At 45.7% G+C, this 7,281-nt stretch overlaps 1 pseudogene; it reads right to left on the bottom strand.

Annotated features, from left to right (window-relative positions):
• Positions 1–4,387: 4,387 nt before the first annotated feature.
• LOC138520452 (large ribosomal subunit protein eL32 pseudogene) lies at positions 4,388–4,843 on the bottom strand (annotated as a pseudogene).
• Positions 4,844–7,281: the final 2,438 nt, after the last annotated feature.

Raw genomic sequence — 7,281 nt, 5'->3', positions numbered from 1 at the left:
TCAGGATGGGGAGTAATATGGGTAGGAGTTTGTCAGGTGTAATGTCTTTCTTATTTCTCGTGCTGGTGGCTGGGGCGATGATAGGGGCAGGGTGGGGTGTGTTGGCTTTGATAGAAAAGGTTATTTTATGATGATCCGACCAAATGCATGGGTCATTGGATAGGAGATCAATAGAGCAATTGAGGTGAGTGAGCCAGTACAGCGTTCTGCCTTTGATATGAGTGGGCTCATGAATAATGTGGGTGTGACCCAAGTCAGATAAGGTGTTGGCTAGGTCATGGGCGTTAGTATTCTTAGGGTCGTTAAAACCAAGATTAAAATCCCCAAGTAGGATGGTTTGTGAATTGGGTTTGGTGTCTGTGGTCATGAGTGATGCAATGTCCTCTATAAAAGAAGAAATGGGACCTGGTGGTCGGTAAATAAGGTGCATTGTTGCCGTGTGGTTAGGTGATAGCGGTAGTTTGATGGACAGGGATTCAGCAGAAGGGATTTGAGCGTCCTGGATGACTTTAATGTCAAAGGTATTTCTGAATATGAGGGCAAGTCCACCTCCCTTTGTCTGAGTGGTGTTTCTGTCGCATCTAATTATGGCATAATCATTAGGTATAGCAAGGGCCAGAAATGGACTGGAGGCAGCATTAAGCCAGGTTTCTGTGACTGCAAGGAGATCGAGCTTTTCGTGAGTTATAAAGTCAGCGATGTCGAGAGCATGGGCAGGGAGAGACCTAGCATTCACCAAGGCCGCTTTAATAAATTTGTCTTTTTGAGGAATTTTGGATTGAGGATGCGATCAAGAACAAAACACAAACCATTGTGGTATTCATAGATCTCAAACTTGCTTTTGACAGCCTTAACAGACAGAAGCTCGAGTAAAAACTAATGTTGTGGAACTGCCCATTGGACATTTTGGAGCCAATTAGGGCCTTATATTCCAATACAACTGTTAGAGTTAGGTTGTCAAGAAACAGCACTTTATCTAGAGCAATTCGGTCTTGGAATGCTCTAAAACAGGGCTGCCCCTTGGCAGCATTCTTATTTAATCTCTACACCTCAGACCTTCACATATCACAGAATTTACCATCTGCAAATCCGCCTATATTAAAAAGAATGCCGGTCCCATACTTGATGTATGCGGACGATCTTGTACGCATGGATAGAACACAAATAGGGCTACAAAAAACGCTTGGTTGCATTAGAGAGATACGTAGAAGACAATGATCTTAAGATCAATATATCAAAATCTCATTCCATGTCACTGACTCAGCAAACAAGCAAAAAACTGAAGAATGTGACAGTTTTCCTAAATGCAAAAAAACTTGCCCAAGTTAAAAGCTTTAAATACTTGGGAATCTGGCTTAACCAAAGTAGATGCAAAAAGGAATGGGCAGAACACCTACGTACAAAAACGGAAGCCTTGGCTCGCGAAGGTTAAATGCTACACAGGAAGTATGGCAAATTATCGCTAAAGCCTCTTATCTCTTTCTACAGACAAAAAGTAGTAGCAATTCTTGCCTATGGCTCTGAATCCATGCTAAATCTACACTGGAAGACATGGGATGTATTGGAGGTGATATTTTGGCACAAAATACTGGCCCTGCCAAAGTCCTTTCCCATACACCAGATAAGATTTGAACTGGCGCTACAATCTTTGAGATTCATTGTGATATGCTAGTCTTTGGACCTCTTCAGGAAAACCCTATTAAATGAAATCATCCCATCAACAGTGATCTTAAGAGATCGACTAAACTCATCACATGATTCATTGCTTATATTATGAAAGAAACAATGTGGCCAGCTTCTTGAAGACTCAGACTGTAAGGCAGAATCACTAACACACCGCCCATTAGAAGCTAAAAAGAAGATTCGAAGAAGGGATTGGATCGAGACAACAGAGAGAAAAAGGAGTTATATAAACTCTCAATACAAGGTGTAAATGAACATAGAGCACTAAATCAACTTCCATCATATCTTATACTCTTTCCATGTCAGCAGACCAGAGATCTCTTTCTAAGAATGCGATTAAACATGCTACCAACCAAAGTAGTGCTAGCAATAAGAAAATAAGACGGTGTAACCTCTCCAATTTGCCACGTTTTCCATAATAGAGATAAGATTGAAACACTTTTTCATATTCTTATGGATTGCTCTACTCTGAGCGAAGAATGACAACGGTATGCCACAATGTTATCCACCGGAGGCAGTGGAATTGACACCAAAAGAAAGATGGGCAACAATGATGATTGGCACAAACAAGAAGCTTACATTCAGAATTGTACAATTCTGGATCAATGTTACTGGAAAAATATCCTAAGCCTACAAAAGCCCACTTGATATACATGGAAGCCACCCCTAAACACTCAAAGGAAAGAACTTTAAACATTTGGATTAATTGTGATTGACTTTATACCATGTGTTTGGCTTGTAATTTTATGACTGATAAGACATCATTTATAAATAAATAAATAAAAAAAGATAAGGGACTAGGTCCCTTTTCGGATGACGGCGGCCATGGAACACATGTTCCAAAATGGCCCCTGTCACCCAAAAAGGGACCTACTCCCTTTTCGATTTTAATGGCGGCGACCAGATGGGAGGAGAATCGGCGACCGGAGTTCAAGACTCCGGTCCCGCTGGTAAGTTAAGCTGTGGTGAAGGGAATTGGATTTTTTCTAACGTGGGGAAGCAAAAGAGAGAGCCTCCCTGTTGCCTCCCCACGTTAGAAAAGAAGGAAAAAGGAAAGAAAATCACCATCTGGGGAAGGGCCTCGGGGGCTGGAAGAGCGTGTGTGGATTGTGCATTCTCGCCCACGGTTCCAGCCACCTGACTGGCTGAGCTCCCTTCCCCAAGTGCAAATTCTCTTTATAGTGAAAAAGATCCATTAATTCCAGTGTTTTTGATGTCTTGCTGCCATTATTCAAGACCATCTGATTCTAAGAATATGAGAAATTCTCTCTCTGAACAAAAACCCATTCAGTCTTAATGTAGATATGGTAAAAGTCAAACATTTGAAACATCTGATGTTCATGATAATTGTAATGTGGGTGCAACTGTTCAAACATTTGGGGCATTCGGAGCAGAGCTCTTGTCAAGAGGAAGTCGAGGGTGTGCAGCAGAGCCGTGTGTGGAGACTTGGTCCAGAAAAGCAGCGCGTGTCTTGGCAGCGAAGGCTGGAATAACCGACGCAGAGACCCAGCGAGACTTTGCCACTGAAGGAGAGCCAGACCCTTGCGAGCATCTTTCAACTGCAGCACGAAGAGCCAGTGAGTCAGAGTGATAGTGAAGGGTGATCCGGAACGTGCAGATATGCTGATAAGCATATGAAAATACGTTTGAGTACAGACGTGATAGAACTAAATGGAAAAGGTGAATGTGGTGCCATTTCCCTGAAATAAGATGTCATTTGGGAGTAACCTGGGACCAGCATCGCCTAAGGCAAGGGACATTGCCAAACAAACAAAAGGGGCAACCATGGTGTAAGACTCCTGACTTAAAGAGGTCAGTCGAGAGATACTTGGAACAAGCATTGCCAATAGTCAAGAGAGAGTGTTAAAAGGAAAAGCTTGAACAAACCCTCAGATATTGGATGGTGATTTGGGGGAAATTGATACAAGTAACATTTAAGGTGAAGGTGAATGTGCAAAGAAGCCTGATAAGGTTATCAGGTAGTAAAACCTTTTTGGACAAGGATACCTGGCAGAAGAGTATACCAGGGGATCTCAGTGAGCCGAAAGGGGAATATTACTGGCAGTAGAGAAACCACGATATGAAGAGTTTACAGTTCATGAGTTTCCTGCTAGGAGAATGTACGGGGAAGCTTACTTTGAATTGGTATGTTGAAAAGAGATTTGTTCATCTTAAATTCTTGTCTCCTTTGAACATTTTGTCAACCGGAAACTTTGAAAAGATGTGACTTGCGCCATGTTTTAACCTCTTTTCTGAAAAAGACTATTGTTTTGCTATCCTGAAAATTAGTATAGACTTTCCTTTACCTTATTCAAACCAACACTGTGGAAAGAATACTTTGTTTTGCCGTTTTGAAAAATCAGGAGAGACTTCCTCTTTTCCATATCAGTCTCATGGAAAGAACATTTGTTTGATCACCTTGCGGAGAGTATTGGGAGAAAGAGACAATTTAAATGCCTTTAAGAGACTGGTCTTGACACAGAACATTATGAATAGCTTGCTTGAAAAAATTCAGGGGAAGGGAGCCAAACCTTGGAAAAAAGAAGTGTTTTTTTTAAAAAAGTTGCACGTTTCAGTTATTGCACTTTTCTGTTGAATTGAAATTCAAAAGATTTACCTTGCACATTTTGTTTGTAGGTATTAGTGTGAGGGTCTGAATGGGTTTGGACACAAGGACCTCCTGCTTTAGATTTTTTTGGGGAGTTTACAGTTTTTTATTTGACAAACAGAGCTGCACAGAAAAAGGGACAGTCTCCTCGTTCTTCTCGCTGCGCAATCTGGCATTTAGATTTGTGAGTTTGTTGGCGAGCTGAGCAGCCCTCTCTACGATGCTCTTGCGGTTTTTGGATGAAATATTGTGGGTGATCTCAGCACAAAAAGACTTCTTACTCATCATGGGCACTTCCAGTTGCTTAATGTTGTGTACCAGATACTTGTGTAATCCAGATGGTAACATGTGCTTGGTCCGTTTATCGCTACCGTAACCAATGTTGGGCATCAGGATCCGTCCCTTAAACCTCCTGTGATCTCTGTTATCAATACCCCTTAATTTATGCCAATTTGGCTTAATCTTGACATAATGATCAGACTGATAACAAGTTAACTTCTTGGTTCTTTTCTTGAGTATCTTCGGTTTGACAAGAGGTCTTAAGGCAGCCATGATTGCGGCTCAAAAACGTCTGCCTGCTCAGTAGAGAGATTTTAGTCTTAGTTTCATAGGAAGGGACTTTGTTGTTAGCACAAGGAAAGTTAGAGTTTTTTCCAAACCCTTTTTGTATTAATGAAATGGCTAATGTTGAGAATTCTACCTCTTTGTCTCCACCTCTCATTTTCAGATGCCTCGCACTGCGCACATGCTCCCTGTGTATTCTTCAAATATATTCTTCAGTGGTAGTCAAACTTTTTTATGCCGAGCAACCTTGAGTAAAAATGTATTTGACAAGCCCCCCTTGAGTAACCATATTGCTGTTAGGGCCCCATAGATGTCATTTGTGCTTATATTTTCTATTAAAACCAGTCACTCTACTACCTTTTGGATAAGCATTGTGCCCAGCCTGGACACCCTTCAGGCCCCCCCGGTTTGAAGACCACTGTTCTAGACTCATGCTTCTCATATGAAGTTCTCAATCAATTGTACAGCAACAGCCACCTAAGAAGACCACTTCATGGCTAACACAAGCCTGTTGCAAAACTCTTTGGCTTCAGTCGAAGGCAATTTTACTTAAGTATTGTTTGTTATTAACTACGTTGGCCTGGGTCCCAGCCTCCAGAGGTGTTGGGGAGTCCTGGGTCTTGTGTGGAAAAGCCACTCTGCAGCCTCTAAAAGACCAGAATCAAGCAGTGGGCGACAACTACCAGCTGAACCCATTATCCCAACTATTGTTTGCTTGATTCCAGATCCATTTCTAATAAGCACCTGAGAGATGGCAGACAACCAGTTTACGCGAAACACACGCTGAAACTACTGATTAAAGACTCTGTTCCGGCTGGGGCGTGGCCAGGCGGCACACCATGCGGACGTGCCTCCTCTGAGCTCCGGTCTGAAGCGCCCAAGTCAGCCTTTTTAACCCACTTAAATGAAGAATTTCGGCCCCATGAGAAAACCGAACCGAGAAGATATGCTGAGGGACCTGCCGCTGAGTTCTTGAGGGGGTAGACTCAGGATTAATGCGCTTTTGAGAGCTGTTGATCCTGGCACTGTGAAACCCAAGATGGCGGAGCGCGCCTTTTTCGACTATCCTGACTCTCTCACCCGAGCTGCGCTGGAGTCGGGGTCTTGACGGAGGGCCGCTGTAGCAGCGATATATCCAAGGCGCCGAAGGTGGAGCGGACACACGGGCGACGCTGGGCCCGGCGGGGGGCCCCTGTGAGAGAGCGAGGTCCGAGGCGAGCGAACCAGAGAGGCATCGGAGGTGGTGGAGCTCCCGGCGGGGGGAATACGTTTGGAGAGCTCTCACTCTCTCTAACCCAACCATCCGACCATCCCTCCGGCGGCGAACCTGAGTCCCCCTGCGAGCCCTGCCCGGGACGGCTTGCCCTGGCTGGAGGATGGCGGCGCCTGGGGGAGGCTGCAGCGCACCTGACTCTCTGGCTCCCCTCGCTCGAGTGTCGGAGCGGACGGGCTTCCCTCGCCGGGTCTCCAGCCCCCCAGCAGCGCCGGAGCGCGGACTCGGTCGGCCCCCTGAAAACTGAGCTCCGGGTCCCGACGAAGAGCTAGACCGGGCTCCAGCTGGTCCTCTCTGTGGGTGAGTCCCGCTGAGATCACCGCCCTGCCCCCCCCTCGGGGCTGTGCAGCACGGGGCGGACGGGTCTTCTGGGGACCTCCGCTGCGGGCAACCGCTCTTTCCAGCCCACTCCAGCACTGGCCCTCTGGCTCTGAAGCCAGGGCTGCACCCACGGTGCCTGCGCCACAAAGATTGACTCTAAAGGGTCCTTGGAAAGAGACTCTGCTTGCCCCACCGGCCCGATGGATTTGAAGCACTGAGAGGCCACTCTGCTCCCCTACAGCTTGACTACAGGCACAGACAGCACGGACACCAAGCTAATCAGGTACCAAAAGGAAAGGGGTCACGGACAAACACACCAAGGGGTCCTGGAATTAATCTAATAGGAGCCGTGGAGCCGGGTGAAAGGGCCACTGTTCAGAAGAAACCCTTTGAGAGGGTCCAAGCGCCCTGGTATAGCCTTCTTGAAATATAACTGTACTGGGACACAACAGTTAAAAGCTCACAACAACACCAAAGTACGGACTGAGTGCTCTTACACACTCCTCTCCTCAGGAGCCTGGGGTTTCCACGCAAAGCCAATCAGCGCAATCTACAGCACCCCGGGGATGCCCAAATCTGGGACTAGGCGGAAAACACGGAGTATACAAGCCTATTTAACGCTTCAACCAAGAGACCCATCCTCTATCCCTGCTCTAACCCCGGAGCTGAATACCAATATGGCTGTGTCCAAGAAGGATATGGAGAATATGTTCAAGTCCTTTAAGCAAGATATCACCCAGGAAATCAAGAAGAAGATCAAAACCTCCAAGGACTCTTTGGCCCAGTCGCTTGCGGATCTTACTTCCCACCTTGGGGGGCTGGAATCCAGAGT

This window comes from Ambystoma mexicanum, chromosome 13 (genome assembly GCF_040938575.1).
Source record: "Ambystoma mexicanum isolate Mex_15411 chromosome 13, UKY_AmexF1_1, whole genome shotgun sequence".
In the NCBI taxonomy this organism is placed as follows: Eukaryota; Metazoa; Chordata; class Amphibia; order Caudata; family Ambystomatidae; genus Ambystoma; species Ambystoma mexicanum.
The sequence above is the reverse complement of the archived record's forward strand: the minus strand, read 5'-3'. Positions and strand labels throughout refer to the sequence as shown.